The 16769-nt window shown below is 44.1% G+C and overlaps 1 protein-coding gene across 1 annotated transcript in view; it reads right to left on the minus strand.

The window, feature by feature from the left end:
* TMEM132B (transmembrane protein 132B) overlaps positions 1-16769 on the minus strand; it is a 377590-nt gene that overhangs the window by 223134 nt on the left and 137687 nt on the right. The gene's annotated exons all lie outside the window — the stretch shown is intronic.

Here is a 16769-nt window from a genome sequence, read left to right on the forward strand (position 1 = left end):
ATCGTAACTCATATAATCCTATTTGGATAACTTTTTAGGATTCTATTTGGTAATTTTTAGGTACATATGTAAATGTACATATATTTATGTATGGTATCTATAGAATCTGAAAAGGATTTTTTAATTTTATCACTAATGTTTCTCTTTTCTTAAAATTTATCACAATAACCATGTGTTACTTTGTTAATTAAAATACATATAAATATACATAAACATGTATACATGTGCATGCATATATGTATATGTGTGTGTGTTTCTTTCAAATGGTGAAACACAGAAAGCAAAGACCCAAGAAGATTTTTCAAAGTGAAGACAGCCCACCAGGAACCAGGGTCAGCAAATCAAGCCACAAACAGACAGGGATTCTTCCTTGCCCTGAAACAAACCTCTGCCCCTGGAGCCCAGCTTCCAACCAGAGCAAGAAGAAATAAAGCAAGCAGCAGTGTTTAAAATGCAGCATCATCAGAGGATAAAAAGCAAATAAATACTCCATTGACTCCAACTCCTGGTAACATTTTTTTCTGCAGCCGTTACAAATTCTACAAAATACAGCTTTCTATTGACTGAAATAATTTGGGGCCTTTTCAGGGCTGTCCTTGGTGAGCTCTCCTTTCCAAGAGAATGACAAAATTGTAATTAGGAGATTGTGAAGCAGACACAATCATTTCAGAGCTGACGCATCCTTTCACCAAGAAGGTGTTCAGAAGGCAAGTTCTCTGCACCATCTCACTTACATGCAGAATCTAAAATAGTCTGATTTGTAGAAGCGGAGAGTAGGATGGTGGTTGCCAGAGGCTGGGGAGAGAGAGCAATGAGGCAGGATGGGGGTTAAAGGGTACAAAGTTTCAGTTAAACAGGATGAATGCCTTCTAGAGAGCTAATGTGCATTAGCAATGTGATATAGTTAACAATCCTGTATTGTACATTGTAATTTGCTATGAGAATGGATCTTAGATTAAATCTTTTCCATACACACAAAAACACACTGAGAATGATAATCAGGTAGAGGTAATAGATATGTTAATTAGTTTGATTATGGTGATCACTTCACAATGTTTACATATATCAAAACATCAAATTGTACACCTTAAATATACTTTGTATAGTTCAATGATATCTCAGTAAAGTTGTGGGGGGATAAAAGAAGAACAAAGAAAGAAGAAAGTAAGTTCTCAAGTGTCATCAATATGGCCAGTCTTGGGTCAGATTAATTACTAGAGGAGAAGAGTTATTTTTTTATTCATTTCTCCAATTACCTATCTAAATATATTTATTACTCACTTACTATGTTCCCAGCCCTTATATGGAAGTCACAGGAGCAAGACAGATGCGGTTTCTGCCCCAAGGAGTGGTCAGATTTTGGAGAAAAGCATGGCTAACCTACACAAAGCAATTATAAAAGTGAATAAGACTTCGCTGCTGGTCCAGTGGCTAAGACTCCATGCTTCCAATGCAAGGTGCGCAAGTTTAATCCCTAGTTGGGGGACTAAGATCCCACAGACTTCGTGGAATGGCCCCAAAAAATAAGTGAACATTCAGACCCTTTAAAATGACCATCCCAGTAATTCTCTACCTAGGAATTCATGTGAAGGAAATAAGAGATCAAGAAGGAGATTCATGTGCAAGCGTCATCCCAAGTATGATTTATAGCCGCAACACACAGGAAACAACCTAACAACTCATCATGAGGGTGGTGATCATATAAATGATGAAAGTCTGACTCTACATGAAATGTTAAGAGATCACCAAAACCACGGTCTCAACAAATATGCAGTGTCGTGAGAAAATGGTTACATCTTCAGTGAAAAAGCAGTCATCAAATTTTGTTTTACATGATCCCAAATCTGTGTTAAAATATATTTTAAGTAGTAAATATTATATGTACACAACATATAGACATGCATAAATATGTATATGATGCATTTGCCCAGACCTGGATTTCCTCCAGAACGCATCCTATAAATTGGGTGGGATTTGGATCAAAGATGGAGGAGGAAGAGATGACTCTGAAGAATGAGCTTCTACCAAAGGAAAGTTTTAGCTGTTGCCGCCACCAAGGGGCAATTTGCATTTTGACAATGACAAGCAATGCAGAAAGACCATCCCAGATGAAATTTAAATTATTTTTTGGTTGGTTTATTTCCCCACTCCAAACCAGGAAGTTAAATTCTTGGTGAATCTGCCCATAAATCAGCTGGCAATGAGGGAAATCTGTCTTCCATAGCCTGACAATATCCTTCAGTAGATATGGGTGGGCACACAGCTGACCAGATTTGGAAAGAGACTCCAATTTTACCTTCCCATAAAATCTATGGGAAGCCTAAGGCAAGGTTTAAATTCTGGCTTATTTATAGATAGGGAAAAGGAAATTAAAATAAATGTAAATTTTAATATGATCTGTTTCCATTGTGGATTAGTTTTTTTCATTATCATTTATATCGATACTTCCTGTCTCTCAAAAATCAATTTATAAGAAATTTAAAACTGTGCTTTCTCTCTTCTTTATTATGGCCAAAGCTTGTATTTCATCCAAAATAGCAGTGTGAGTTTACAATCCTGTCCCACCATAACTCAAGCAAAATGCAATACAAATTTTGTCTGAAGGCATCTATGGAAAACCATAAACACTGGCTGCCAGATTCTCATTTTTGTTCTCAAACTAGATTGCAACAAAATATGATATGCAAATTTAGGAGCATTTTATGGAGCCATGAGACTGTGTCCTTAGAAAAACATCCAGGATCTGAGAAGCTAACATGCATCCCTTCGGTCCCCTAACATCATATAGTGGCCCCATTCTTCTTCCCATCGGCAGGCAGACCATGTGGCCGGAGGTCTGGATGTGAAATGAGACCCTATTCAGTCTGCTGATTTCCTAGAGGGCTTTTCACCACCCGACTGAATGAGGTGGGTGCTGAGAGCAGAAAATGAGGAAGTCTTGGTTTGGCCCAACTTCAAAGCACTTTCCATCACTGCCCTCCTTAAGAGCCAAAAAGAGAATCAAGTCCAGGTTCATCAAGAGCACGAGGTGCTCCAGACAAACACTCTGTGATTAAAGGATGTTCTGAATCACAGATGGCTCCGGGGAAGTCCCAAAAAGAACTTCGGGTGGAAACAACATCCAGAATGAAGCAACTCCCACAATATTAGGAATCCCAGTAGGGACTCTGTGACCCAAAGTGCATGGCTGGACATCACCGCTGTGCTTGGCACACAAAAAAAATACTCCTGGGCATGTGTCTTGGTCAGGACTGGAGGGACCTATAGCCATAAGATAATGCAGCCCACAGACTCACAAACCTTTTCGCTACCATCACCAGTCCTGCATGGAAGCTTATTAACAGTCCTGTGGTTCCTGATAACCCACCTGAGGGTCAAGGCCTATGGCATTTCTGTAGCTGAGTCTCTTCTAATTCCCACAAAAAAAACATGGACAGCCAGAAATAAAAGGTTCTCTTTGCAGTGGACCAGATGGGCCACATCTTTGAAAACCATCAGCAAGTGAAACTGCTCACTGATCTGTCAAAGGGTAGTCCTGACGAATAGGTGGTAATTTACTGGCACCATCTGGGTACCCCGCCCCCATGGTCATGGAGACCAGGAGCTACAAGGAAGCCTTTGGGAGCATTCATGTCAGTTCAGAACAGTGCAGTGGATATTGTTTCTGAGGCAGAGGAAAGAAATAGGAGATCTTTTATACTCATGCTTTCCGTTCTATCTCCATGATGTTTGTGTGTCTTTCTCCGTGAACTTCTGCACCTGCTGGGGAAGTCCATCACCCACCTATGAGTACAGCAGGCTCCTTCCCACTAGGATTTCTCAGCTCAGGAAAGGTTTCTCTGAGCAGGCACTCCAGCCCTATCTCTGCTCTTCTCTGCATCATAGGGAACTACATTTCCCAAGCTCCTTTGCTCCCTGGCTTCTGGATGCGATCAGCCAATGTGATGCTCTGGTAGAAGATGGAGCATGGGAGGTATTTTTCCCCCTTATCTCCCAGCATTTACAGGCAGAGACTGTCCAGCCCCATCAGAGCTCCCACCATGAATATAGCTCTCTTAGGCAGTAGTTCTAATACTTACTAGATGGTTCCAGCTTCTGGGTTCTGATAATCCAATTTCTCCACTTTGTCCCTTCAGTCCAATTGGTAACAGCTTCCTGCTATAATTAATTTCTGGATTACTTTACCATTCCCAGAAGGTATTTACCACGCCCGACTTCATTTCACAGATCTTTCATCACATGACTAACTGATTCCCTTGATTAAATTCCCTCTGTGGAAATAACTAGTGTGGCTTCTGTTTTCTCAGAAGCCTGAGTCTGACAAATATATTCAGTCACTATTCACTCCATCCTGTTAAATTTCTTCAAGGCCACTCTCACCATCTGAAATTAGCCTTTGTGTTTTTACTTGTTGACTTATTTTCTATCAAGTCTCTCTATTAAAATTCAAGCTCATGAGAACAGAGACTTTGCCACCCAATTTATGGCTGCATATCCAGGATCTAGCAGAAGAAACTAAACAAATATGTGCTGAGAGCATGTCCATCAATTAAGAGTGCCTTGGCTTAATGCTTAAGAGACTAAATCTCTCTGTGTTCTTCTGAGCCTTTCTTTGGCTTCCTCACAGGGTTGTTAATAGATACCATTAATATTAACAAATCATTGGCCCATCACATTATCACTCCATTCATTTCCTCTCAAATATCACATCCCTGTGGTCACTAAGCTGGTTGCTAGGTTTGCCAAGTCAAGAGCTGCAATTTTCATATGGAGGGAAAAAAATATCACTTAAAGGAGAAATAGCATTTACAGAACACTGGCGATGTGCTAACCTGGGCATATACAACTGCTACATCCATTGATTATCACAATGGTTGTGAGATGAATAGTCTTTGTCCTTTTTGGAAAATGGTGGAACTGAGGCACAGAGAAATTAAGCAGTTTGAACATGGTCGAAGTTAAGGTTCAAACCAGTTCTGTCCAATTTCAGAGACTTTCCACTTCTCTGTACTGCCCCAGGGCCAACTGGTCTGGTAGTTCTACAATGAAGCCAAGGAGTTAGCCATGGGAAGGTCAGCGAAGGAGCTGGAGCTCAAGGCTCACAGGGCCAAGTTAATGAACAAAATCTTTGCAGACTTAGTGAGGTTTTCATCACTCTGCAGTCACAGGTGATTGTCTCCCACCCCAGGTATCAGCCTGGATTCCCAGGTAGAGCAGGAATATAGATACAGTTGGCCCACAGCATCACAATGCAGCTGCTGGCAAAGCACCCAGTGATCCATACCTTTAAGGTATGGTAGCAATAAGGCAATGGCACCCCACTCCAGTACTCTTGCCTGGAAAATCCCATGGACGGAGGAGCCTGGTAGGCTGCGGTCCATGGGGTCGCTAAGAGTCGGACACGACTGAGCGACTTCACTTTCACTCTTCACTTTCATGCATTGGAGAAGGAAATAGCAACCCACTCCAGTGTTCTTGCCTGGAGAATCCCAGGGATGGGGGAGCCTGGTGGGCTGCCATCTATGGGGTTGCACAGTGTCGGACACGACTGAAGCGACTTAGCAGCAGCAGCAAAAAATATGGCAGAGCCTTGCTACCTGTAAACCATGTCACATGACCTAAAGCCTCAGGAGGAAGAGCCAATGCAGCAAGTCAGACCAAATGCTCTCAGATTAAGGAGGAGAATCGCATGTGCTTATTTAGTCATTAACACCCAGCCATGGTGGAATTTATTATACATCCCCACTCAGTCTGCTGCCACCCCCAACTGTATCCCCTAGTTGTACTCCAGAGACCACATGCTTTCCCACCTCTGCATCTGAAACATAAGCCACAGTCCACATAACTCAGAAAAGGTAGCAAAAATTTAACTATCCAATTCAAAAGTTACCCATATAAAAGTAAGATGGGGAAACTTGAGTTTGTCTCTCTCAACCAGATAAAATTCACACGGCTGAAAGAGAAGGAGAGACCATATAGACAGAAAGGTATGAGGACACCAGGTCATCAGGCAGGAGGGAGGGATGCTTGCCTTCGTCCCAAGATTCTTCTCAAATCTCAAGCTGGGGAGCCCTGAATGGCCAACATGAGTCATTCATAAGCGCAAGACACTGATAAAAAACAGACCAGAGGGACTTGCCTGGTGGTCCAGTGGTTAAGAACCTACCTGCTAATGCAGGGTACACAGGCTCAAGCCCTGGTTGGGGAACTAAGGTCCCACATGCCGCAGGGCAACTACGCCTGTGGGCCACAACCATTGGACCTGCACTCTAGAGCCCATGCCCCACAACAGTAGGAACCACCACATAGAGAAGCAGGCACGGTGCCACTAGAGTAGCCCTCACTCACTGAACTAGAGAAAGCCCATGCCCAGCAATGAAGAACCTGTGCACTGCATCAAAAAGACCCAACACAACCAAAACTAAAACAAAAATAAATAAGTAACCTTCATTTAAAAAAAAAAAAACGCAGACTAGAAGCAGAGGAGAAACAGGAAGCAGACATGAAGTAGACAGGAAGTGGACAGGAAGGAGTAGGTCTCTTCTCCCAGCTCCAGTCTTGAAGTCTTCTCTAGCATCTGCCTCCCCACACCTCTTCCCCTGCCAGCATTAGCAAAGACTAACAGGAGACAACTGGCTAAGAGAAATATGGTTTTCTGATTCCAGCCCCAGAATTACAGACCAGAGACCTACTTGACGCTGAAATGTTGAGTGTAGTTTCCGGGGAAGGAACCTGGCTGCTGAGCGTAGTTTCCGGGGAAGGAACCTGGCTGCTGAGCGTAATTTCCGGGGAAGGAACCTGGCTGCTGAGCGTAGTTTCCGGGGAAGGAACCTGGCTGCTGAGCGTAGTTTCCGGGGAAGGAACCTGGCTGTGTGCCACCCTCCACCCTTCCTCCCTGCAAAACCAACACTGAACACTATCATCACTCTTTTCGTCTTTTTTTGTAAAAGGGAAAATCCTCTTTAGATTTCTCTCAGATTACTGAAAAATGATACTAATGTAGGTCTTTCATAAAAGTGAAGTGGCATAAAGTGAACTTTTAAAAAGTAGAGGGGTGTTGGTACTCAAAAATGAATAGTCATTCATCACCTTGAGGGTCATGTAAGTCTTGGGTCATATACCAGCAAATCCATTAAGGATTAGATATGGCTTCCCGGGTAGCACAGCGGTCAAGAATCCGCCCACTAATTCAGGAGGTGCAAGAAACGGGTCTGATCCCTAGGTCGGGAAGATCCCGTAGAGTAGGAAATGGCAACTCGCTCCAGTATTCTTGCCTGGAAAATTCCATGGACAGAGGAGCCTGGTGGGCTACAGTCCATGGGATTGCAGAGTCAGACACAACTGAGAAACTGAGCACAGCACAGCACAGCACAGCATAACCATATATTACAGTGATGATAAAAAAATAAAATATAGAGAAATAAGGGTAATGAGAATAGACCCATTATCACAGTCAACATTTATGTATAATCCTTATGATATACCAAGCACTAGTCTAAGCATTTCAGGGATATTAACACTTTTCATCTTCACAATCTTTTGATTATGAGGATTTTATTATTAGTCCCACTTATGGATGGAAACATTACTTTGCCTACAAAGCATTACTTTGCCTACAAAGATTCGTATAGTCAAAGCTATGATTTTTCCAGTGGTCATGTATGTATATGAGAGCTGAACAATAAAAAAAAAGCTGAGTGCTGAAGAACTGATGTCTTCAAACTGTGGTGCTGGAGAAGACTCTTGAGAGTCTCTTGGACAGCAAGGAAATCAACCCAGTCAATACTAAAGGAAATCAACCCTGAATATTCATTGGAAGGACTGATGCTGAAGCTCCTCCAATACTTTGGCCAGCCAATGAGAAGAACTGACTCATTAGGAAAGACCCTGATGCTGGGAAAGATTGAAGGCAAGAGAAGGGAACAACAGAGGATGAGATGGTTGGACAGCATCACCGACTCAATGGGCATGAATTTCAGCAAACTCCAAGAGACTGTAAAGGACAGGGAAGCCTGGCATGCTGCAGTCCACGGGGTCGCAAAGAGTTGAACACGACTGAGCAACTGAACAACAGTTCAGTTGCTGTTGGGAAAACTGAGGCTTGGGGAGGTTAAGAGACTTGCCTAAGATCCCAGAGCTAGTAAGAGGCAGAGAGGGTTACTGGATCCAAGCTGTTCAAGCTCCAGGCAGAGAGTCGGGTTTGTGCCTTTAGCCACTGTGTTCTGCTGCCAGCTGAAAGCTTAGCAAGCAAACTCTACATTGTAAGAGCTTCGGCAATAACTAAAGAGACTGCAAATGTGCCTCTGAATTGCCCAGCTCTCAAAACACAAGATGAAGTCACTAGTTGGACACCATTCATAAGATGAAAGCAAGAAGCAAAGCTTTTCCTGGCTCTGAGAGAAATCCCTCCAGTGGTAATGCCCCAAGGGACACAGCAGCATCCCTACAAACAGTGAGCTTATTAGCAGGCTCCCTTTGGTGCTGGGCACACGAGGTGCGGTGTAAGAGCAAAGGGCCATCAGGCAAAGGCAATTCTTCAGAAGACAACGGAGTGTGAGCCAAGACAGCTGATACCTCTCAGAAGGTCCAGCTTGACAGGAAGAATAAAATCCAGAGTGAGATCCTAGAGAACACTGTCCTTCAAACTCTCCTCCATGAAATTACTTTCTTACCAAACCAGCCAAGGGATAGCAGAAGTCTCAAGACTATATTCTCTAGCAAGATCGGGGGGCTCAAATATTCTATGTAGACCATCAAAGCCCAGTGTATAAGACTTAAAACATAATGAAGGACTTCCCTGGGGGTACAGTGGTTAAAAATTCACCTGCTAATGCAGAGGACACAGGTTTGATCCCTGGCCCAGGAACTAAGATCTCACATGCCTGCCGCGGGGCAACTAAGCCTGAGCGCCACAACCCCTAGTCTGCACCCTAGAGCCGGTGCTCTGCAACAAGAGAAGCCACCTCAATGAGAAGCCTGAGCACCACAGCCAGAGAGTAGCCCCTGTCGCCACAACTAGAGAAAGCCCATGAGCAACAGTGAAGATTCAGTGCAGCCAAAATAAATAATTTTTTAAAAACATAATGAAGAATATGGATCTTTTTTTCATGATGCCCACCACTGCTTTTATGACAGAAAAAAAAAATTCCTCCCCAGCATCCCAGTATCAAACATATATTCACCTGTATTTTCAACTGTTTCCATGGATGGGTACATGTAGATACATGTATGTGTCTACATTTTTACATTTAATTCTTCTTTGAAAAGCTTTTTTTTTTAATAATGAGATTTTTTTTTCTTTTTTAGTATTTTGGTCTTTATTGAATTTGTTACAACTCTGCTTCTGTTTTATGTTTTGATTTTTTGGCCACGAGTCATGTGGGATCTTAGCTCTCTGACCAGGAGCTCTAACCCCTTACACTGGAAGGCAAAGTCTTAACCACTGGACTGCCAGGGAACTCCCACATTTAATTCTTTCTTTAATGAGGTATTTTTGACAGTTGAAAGTTTTATATATTCAAGGTGTAGAATTTGATGCCTTACACTGTGAACTAGTCACCACAATCTAGCTAATGCCCATATCCATTGCCTCAGACCCACCAACATATGTGAATCCACTTGATATTTTTGTTGTTGAGGAAATTTAAGATCTACCCTCTTACAAATTTTAAGTATTAGATTGAATTCTTGAATCCGTCTGAAGTTTCTTTTGGGGTCCAATGTAAAATGAGGATCTGATCGTAGTTGGAAACAAACATATGCTGAATCAGCCAGAAGTATTTTATTTGAATCACAGTTTAGGGGTTCTTTAGTTGAAAAAATAACATGACTGCATTTAGGGATAGAGGTTTTAAAGGGGTAATTAAGTTAAAATGAGGTCGTCAGGGTGGGCCCTCATCTATTATGACTGGTTCTTAGAAGAAGAGATTAGGACACAGACCCACGCAGAGGCACAACCACATGAGGACATAGGGAGAAGATGGCCATCTACACACTAAGGAGCGAGGCCTCGGGACAGCAACCCTACCCACACCTGAATCTTGGCCCTCCCGCCTCTAGCCCCGTGAGAATAAACTTCAGTTGTTTAAGTCACGCAATCTGTAGTACTTTGTTATACTAATATCAAGCAAACTAATATCAAGAGATTACTCTTCTTTATCAAAATTCTATCAGCTTGTCTTACCTATTTTTCATCTTTAGATTCACTTTAGATTCATTGCATCCAATTGCCCCAAAACCCAGACTCTGTCACATTTTTCTATGTGTTTTGAAGTTTTCTAGGATGAACATATCTTCTTGCTTATTTAATCTAAGAGAAATACTGACATTTTTTTTCCCTTTGAAAAGAAAGATATGGAATTTGATTTTAAGTGACAGACCAAGCACACTCATTTCTTCACATCTCTACAGAAACTCCATTACAGAATACTATAGGAAAAGTATAGCTTCCCTGGTGGCTCAGATGGTAGAGTCTGCCCACAATGCAGGAGACCCGGGATCGATCCCTGAGTCGGGAAGATCCGCTGGAGGTGGGCATGGCAACCCACTCCAGTATTCTCACCTGGGAAATCCCATGGACAGAGGAGCCTGGAGGGCTACAGTCCATGGAGTCACATAAGAGTCAGACACAACTTAGTAGTGACTAAACAACAACACACAGAGGGACAACCACGTGAAGACACAGAAGGAAGATGGTCATTGACAAGCTATGGAGACCAGGGGTTTCTGTGACTTTCAGCAAAATACAATGTTAACTGGTAAGAAAGGAAAGTAAGGAGTGTCAGCTGAATTCTCATCTTTTATAGAGTGAGCCGCTGCTGTTGAAATTTGATTAACTCAAGGAGTAGAGGCATGGGGTACATATTGGGTTGGCCAAGTTCATTTGGGTTTAACAGAAAAACTCAAACACGTTGGCCAATCCAATAGAATGACAGAAATAAGCACAACTAACAGAACTACAAGTGGAAATGGCTGGACCTGGCTGACTTTAGAGAGAGACCGAGAGATCAAAGATACAGAGGGATGGAAAATGATTGCCGGTCTTTGAAAGTTATCCTGAGCCATTCTGTTTTCCCCAAATGCATGCATGACTGTAGGCTTTGTCTACAAGAAGCCAAAACTAGCCAAGCAGGGGAGGACAGCGTTGAACAGATGTCGGACATTTGCGTGTGGGGTAAAGGAAGAGTGGCCTTAATGTTGACAATAAGTCATCACATCTGTGGGAGAGACGGATGGCTACCCGTCAAAAAACAACACGAGAAACAACTGTCCGAGGCCACTGGCAACTGCCAGGCAGCACATCCCTGCGCCCTGCACTTGTTCCATCCTGTGTGCCCTAAAATAAAGGAGGGATTTACCATTCTTCACGCCAATCAAACAAACAAAACAGCAGAAACTTTCTATCCATTGTATTGCATATGGCTGCTCAGTCAGGGACTTCCCAGCCTCTCCTGTCCCCCTGGCATGGCCATGTGACTAGTTCTGACCAATGAAATAAGAGCCTGTCCTGCTTTGAAGACAAAATTGGTATCTTTTATCTTCAACCAGTGAGAAGCAGGGGATCCTGAGACTCTAGGTCACGGCAGAGCAGCCAGAAGCTGGAAGGGACCCTGGACCCCTGAGTCTCCAGCTGGAGGAGAGCCACCTGCCAAATATGGTGCCCACATTGGATGGGACCAAGAACAAATCTTACAATGTGTTAAACCACTGCTAGGGTTTTACTTATTACAGCAGCTAGTGACACCTAACTAATACGACGCTGTATAGGCTAACAACCTGGACAGCTGTGATCCTGTCCGTACACAAAAGTTGGAACAAAGTTTCACATTTCTTCCTTAAGGTAAACTGTGCTTTCATTAGCGAGGAAATACAGGCAGTCAGAGAAACAAAGCGAAGAGCTGTTAAGCCAACGTGAGAGGTTTCCACGGGGCACCAGATGTAGAAAGAGCGTTATTAAACGGATTATATAGATCTTAGTGACAGTAATTTTGACCTCCTATAGGCACCGTCAGCTGTTAAAACAGTAGGAAATGTTGATGACCTTGTTCTTATTTCCATTTATATTTATTCTAAATTGGACACCTTGGAGATTGTTTAAATAAGAGAGGGAAATTCACTAAGTAACCCTGACAGCTCTGCCACTCTCTGATAGGGGAGGCAGCTGAGGCTTACAAAAGGCAGAAGACAGCAGGGCGGGAGTCCCACGTCTGCCATCAGCTCAATTTATGCACCAAGACAAGTCACTTCATCCCCCCAAGATTCATTTTACAAAGAAGGTGTCACTTCCTGCTGCCCATCAGGGACACACCTCGAGGGAACCCAATAACGTGATTTGTTATTGTGTGACTGCATTACTAAGAATGTCACATGTGGAGTGTCCTTGCTTTGCACTTCTCACTAGTTCAGACTAGCCTTTCTCATCTTCTGGCCATTGTTGATAACAAAAGTGATTCTTTCAATTCAGAGAAAACCCACACCACGCAAGTCTGAATAAAATGGGCATTTAATGGCAGTCATGGTTGGAGAGAGAGGCTACCTTCAGGTCTGGCTGGAATCGGCATTTAAACAATGTCATCCACATGCAACTTCACAAATATCCTTCAGTTGGTGAAGGGATAAATATATATCTGGTGGTGCAGCCATTGAAGGGGAAACAACTTGATGGATAGTTGTTTCCATCTATCCAATAAAGCAAACGATGGATATTCACACAATATGAATAAATATCAAATGCATTTTGCTGCCAAAAAGAAGGCAGCCTCAAAAAGCTACCTACCATATGATTCCATATGTGTGACAGTCTAGTAAAATCAGAACTGGAGGCATGAGGGACAGAGCAGTGATTGCCAGGGATCAGAGGTTGAGCTTTAACTATTTCACCACAAAAACTCAAAACAAAGGATTAGGGATGGGGTGATGGAACTGTTCTGTATCCTGATTGTTGCATTGGTTGCTGCTGCTGCTGCTAAGTCGCTTCAGTCGTGTCCAACTCTGTGTGACCCCATAGAAGGCAGCCCACCAGGTTCCGCCATCCCTGGGATTCTCCAGGCAAGAACACTGGAGTGGGTTGCCATTTCCTTCTCCAATGCAGGAAAGTGAAAAGTGAAAGTGGAGTCACTCAGTCATGTCCAACTCTTCGCGACCCCATGGACTGCAGCCTACCAGGCTCCTCCATCCATGGGATTCTCCAGGCAAGAGTACTGGAGCGGGGTGCCATTGCCTTCTCCGGTTGCGTTGGTTACATGACTCTATATATTTGTCAAAAACTCATAGTGCTATATGCCAAAAGAAACACATGAAGTAACTACAGGAAGGGAAACACAGATTGCTCGGTTGTAGTTGGGCAACTACTGTAGTCTTTGTAGTCATTGCCTAGAAAATCTACTTTAGGAAATCTTTAAGACTGTTGTTTAAGGCTTAGGAGTTTAAACAGCATGAGCTCAGATGCCTTCAACATCCCTGCTACAATTCTTTAGGCTATTCAACTGCTTGAAAATTTATTTTTGCCTACCACAAAAATAAGTAAGAGCAGGACTTCCCTGGCAGTCCAGTGGTTAAGACTCTGTGCTCCCTCTACAGGGGCCTGGTCAGGAAACTATTAATAAAGATCCCACATGCTTCGCAGCACAGCCAAAAGGATAAAAAAGTAAGAGTATTTTCTGTCTGAATTAATTTCTCCAGTTAATCAGGTAAGTCAAGGTACCCTAAGATGCAGGAAGTGCAGAGTTGTGACCAAAATAGACAAGCAGAGGACACAGCCTGCTTTGGGGGAACTAAAAATTGTAACTGAAAAGAGAAGATATCTAGACTTGAAAAACTGATAATAAAAGAAGGTAAAAGCTGTATTGTTAACTTGCCTGATATGAGTTACGTGTGCCGCCAACTTTGAGAAAGAAGACATCAATAGTTATTGGGAATTATCACAAGCTTATCATCAGTAGGACCCAGTGAACAAAATAATAGTTATAGGGTCTTCCCTGGTGCTTTCCAGTTCAGGGGACGTGACTTTGATGCTGTGGGGCAACTAAGCCCTCTGGCCACATCTAAAGAGAAGCCTGCAATCAGCAACCAAGACACAACACAGTCAAATAAATAAACAAATAAAATACTTCTTAAAATAGTAGTGATAACTAGGAACTAGGAAGTGCCTACTATGTGCCAGTCACCATTCTGCTTTATTTATATCATTTCTTTACCTGATCCTATGAGATAGGATATTATTTTCAGATTGCTATCATTATTATTATATAATTATATAAGTAATAGTATTATGTCCATTTTATTGATTGAAAAAATGAAGGCACAGAGAGGTCAAGAAACATGCCTAAGGTCACACGGCATGTGAGGGGTGGAGCCAGGATTGGGCTCCAGAGTCTAGGCTCTGACTGCTATTCTCCACTGGCTCCCAAAACATTTCTCCTCTGTTTGATCCCATGACAGCTGATGCCCAGACTCAGTCACCTCCCTTCACCAAAGCAAAGAAGGGCTCCATTATTGCTTCTGACTGATCCTATGACCCAGGATAAAACCCACAAAGAACACAAAGAAATAGAAACTTCCTCTGGTGAGTGGTGAGTGGAGTGAGTGCAGAGGGACTCTGCGTTGGGGGGGGCGGGCAGGGGGCGGTGAGGGTGGGGGGAACGGGGGTCGGGGGTGAGGGGTCCACGGGGAGTGTATGGGAAATCTCTATACCTCTTAACTTCACTGTGAACCTATACTGCTCTTAAAAATAAAGTCTTCATTTTAAAAAAGTAAGAAAGAAACTTCCTCCCCACACTGGCCCCAGGGGTTGTGCCATGAACCCCTGTCATAGGTAAAACCAAAACAACCCTGTGGAGTCTTGGGAAAAACAGAACCAAAAAACCCTCAATCCTTTTTTTCTCAAATTTAATTCTGAGTTTATTCTGTGTTGGGCAGTCATCCTGGAAATGAAGAAACACAGAGGACAGACAGCATTTCTGAAGGAGGAGGTAGCTCCCTGCGCTCAATCCAGGACACCCCCGTTCTGGCACTGGGTTCCCCGCCCCGCACCGGCCGCCCCTGACCCAGGGCTCCTCTCTCTTGCCACAGGTCGCCTCTGCAGCAACAGGGGCCTCGTGCGCTGCAACACTGCCACCTAGTGGCCGAGGCTGTTCCACGCTGCAAGAAGCAAGTGGTTGGTTCCCCATTCCCATAGCTGAAATGGGCAATATGGTTTGATTGGAGACTTTAACCACGACTCATTGCTGCTTTCTGGTAGAAAACTATTAGACAAAGCACGATGACTCTCTGGGACCAGATTCTTTGTTGGCAGGCAACAGAAACCCCAACTCTGTTGGGCTTAAGTGAGAAAGGGGGTCGCCGCTGCCCCAGACCTCAGCCTGGGACAATGGGGACCACAGGCAGCAAAGTGCTGAGGGGAGGGGAGCAGCATCCAGCACAGCTAGGGTCCCTGTGCTCTGGAAGGACCCGGAAGTACACCCAGGAGGGGAGCAGCATCCAGCACAGCTAGGGTCCCTGTGCTCTGGAAGGACCCGGAAGTACACCCAGGAGGGAGGAGGCACCACAGACCCCCAGAGACACTGCCGGCTTCCCCGCCACAAACTGGCTCCCAAGACCAGTGATCTACAAAGACAGCGAGCCGAGCAGAGCTCCAGGCTGACCCCATGATCTTTTCTCTCCCCTGTCTTTGTCCACTAGTTTCACCCTGAGAAATCACAGAGAGGAAAAGAAATGATTTTTGTCTGAATCATTCACATCCTTCCAGGGAAATTCTGGCAGTTTTATGAAAGGGCTTTTCTTCCCTCCTTCTCAGTTCTACTTGCTCCAGGAGGAAATCTCTCCAGCCTCTGACTCAAAAACTATCCATGTTCTTCCCTCTCAGTGACCACCTGAGTGCTGAGAGACCCGAGCAGGGGAAGATGTGAAAACAACATTGATGAATTCAGCCTGCGTGGTGACATGGGGACAGGACCACCTGTCCCCATGGAAAAAACACAGCCTATCACCTGCTGTACATCCAACCAGAGGTCACTCAGGTCCTGCTCACGTTCCTGCCTTCCTTGAAGCTCCCCCCCACCAAAGCCAAGGACTAGGGAAGGAACCTGGGCTCCAGAGCAAGTGACCTTGGCTGGAAAATCAGTGCATTTTTCAACCATCTGGTCACTGTGGTGAGCACCCCAGCCCCCGGGAGGAACATGGGAGAAAAGGAGACAAGAGGATGATCGTAGGAGTTTGTGGGCATCAGATGGGATGGATGAGACATACCCACTACCTCAGTGTTGCTATCATGAAATGCCATAGGGTGGCTTAAACCAGAGACATTTATTTTCTCAGAGTTCTGGAGCTGGGGGGTCCAAAATCAAGGTGTTGGCCAATTTGATCTCTGGTGAGAGCCTGCTTCCTTGCTTATAGATGGCTAGCCTCTCCCTGTATCCCCACATGGCAGAGAGAGGGAGTGTGGGTGTCTCTTCCTCTCTTTTATTTTTTTTTTCAGCCATGCCACACAGCCTGTGGAATCTTAGTTCTCCAACCAGGGATTGAGCTAAAGCCCTTAGCAGTGACAGCATGGAGTCCCAGTCACCAGACTGCCAGGGAATTCCGTTCCTCTCTTTTCAAGAGCACTTATCCCACCACGGGGGCTTCACCCTCGTGACCTCGGCTAAAACTGATCACCTGCCCACAGTTCACCTCCTGATACGATCACATTCAGTCCATATGACCACCCATCCATCACGCATTCACTCAGTGCTTATCATGGGCCAGTCCTGTGCCAAGCACTGAAGGTAGGG

The sequence above is a fragment of the Bos grunniens genome, chromosome 17 (assembly GCF_055505025.1).
Source record: "Bos grunniens cultivar Pamir isolate PY7600 chromosome 17, Bosgru_T2T1.0, whole genome shotgun sequence".
Taxonomy (NCBI): Eukaryota; Metazoa; Chordata; class Mammalia; order Artiodactyla; family Bovidae; genus Bos; species Bos grunniens.